This window comes from Myotis brandtii, unplaced genomic scaffold, assembly GCF_000412655.1.
Source record: "Myotis brandtii unplaced genomic scaffold, ASM41265v1 scaffold182, whole genome shotgun sequence".
Lineage (NCBI taxonomy): Eukaryota > Metazoa > Chordata > Mammalia > Chiroptera > Vespertilionidae > Myotis > Myotis brandtii.
This window is the reverse complement of record NW_005356751.1, coordinates 624,651-626,738: the sequence shown is the minus strand read 5'-3', so window position 1 is coordinate 626,738 and position 2,088 is coordinate 624,651.

Here is a 2,088-nt window from a genome sequence, read left to right as displayed (position 1 = left end):
CTTTGTAATACTTTAAGCAATAAAACAATTAAAAAAAAAGAAAAAAAGAAAAAAAAGAAAGGAGATTCTAAAACCTGGCTATCCTAGGAGGGGTGTACTGACATTATTAGTCAATCCAAAAAATATCATAGCAATTTCCTCATTTTCTTCACTTTGACCATTTGTAATTCAAGACATATGTAATACTCTTTGTAATACTTTAAGCAATAAAACAATTAAAAAAAAAGAAAAAAAGAAAAAAAAGAAAGGAGATTCTAAAACCTGGCTATCCTGGCAGGGGTGTACTGACATTATTAGTCAATCCAAAAAATATCATAGCAATTTCCTCATTTTCTTCACTTTGACCATTTGTAATTTGTCAAGACATATTGGTCAGTTCCCTTTTTGTCTTATGGCATACAGGTACATTTTGATTTCTTGTTATTTAACTTAACATTAGTTTTTATTCTATGCCCTCCTATTCATATGTCCTCTTATTTATCTCTGACTCTCATATGAAATGGCTTTGGATTTTCTTATATTTCTCACTCCAAACTTATTCATTATTGATAGTTATAAGCTTTCAATTACTTTCTTAGGTCTTTAGTGAACATATGCTTGAGCATTTTCATTTTGAGATGTTTATTTTTAAATGATGAATTGCTTCAATTTTATTTCTTATTTACATCACTATTGGAGCCTTATCAAATATGTGTGCTAGTATGTTATATTATTAATTAATTTTGCTTTAGAATAGTAAAGGAGATATAACAAAATATTTGTAAATTAAAGGAGGTATCAGTTCTGATTGGCTTGAGCAATGCTCTTCCAGAACCATGCTACACAAATGTCTGCTTACCCAGGTTGACACAGGCTGGTTCTTGAGGCAGGCCTGCTTAAAGTGATGGAGACTATTATGCATCCACTGAAAAAAACAAAAACAAAGAAGCATTGGTTAGTTAGAGGCTGTCCTGAATGACCTTGTCCACAAGACATGCAATTAAAGGCTTCTCTTGTGCTTGAGTTTATCTATTCTTGTCTCCTTTGAAACTTACAGCATTTTTTTTTCTGTTGGGATATACACTCTTTCATTCAGATTTATTGATACAAATAGCAAAATCCCCAATTCTGTAGAAGTCTGTGTTCATATGCCTTTTTATGTTATTGTTTTTATTTTAGCACTGGAGCATTTGGCTTCAAACTACTGACTTTTATTGTTATGACAGAGCATGGTGCCCAGTTACACATTATAATGGCCAGTGTCTTATGGCTCACTTGATCTAAAGCTCCTAAAACAAAATACTGAAGCGTGAAAATGCTGAATCTATTTCTTGAAATATATTTTCCTCCCCCATTGTATTTTAGAAATTTAAAACTCATAGTCACTGCAATTATTGTGTCTGGAAACAATAAAAACAGAGTGAATCAGCTCTGGCCGGTTGTTCAGTGGTTAGAGCATTGGCCCGAGGACTGAAGGGTCATACCTGGGTTGTAGGTTCAATCCCTGAGGTGGGAGGGAGGCAATTAATGTGTGTCTCTTTCATATCGATGCTTCTCTCTCTCTCTCTCTCTCTCTCTCTCTCTCTCCCTTCCACTCTAAAAACAAAATGAAATAAAAAAACAGAGTTAAATATGCCAAATATAGAAATAAAAAACAACAACAGTTGGTCATATTTTGTTTGGGTCTATTTCTGAGCTATTTATTCTATTTTTTTGATCCATGTGTCTATCCCTCAGCTAATGCCATATTGTTTTGATTATTGTAGCCATATGAGGAGTCTTAATGTTGGGTGGAATAGTTCCTCCCATGTTACTGTTCTTTGTCAAGACTGTTTTATATATTTTTAGGGCCTGTGTTTTTCCATATAAATTTTAGATAAGCTTGTCTTTACTTACAAGATCTTGCTGGGATTTTGATAGGAAATGCATAGGAAATGATATAAACCTCTACACTGAGTGGCCAGATTATTATGACCACCTGACGTTTGTAGGCAAATTAGCTATAATTTTGTGCTGAAGTTGCTAGAGGGCCAGACCATTATAAATAGGGTAGCAGGTTGTTTACCATGACAGTAGAAGTGATTTTTTTCTGAAGATATGGGTAAACAA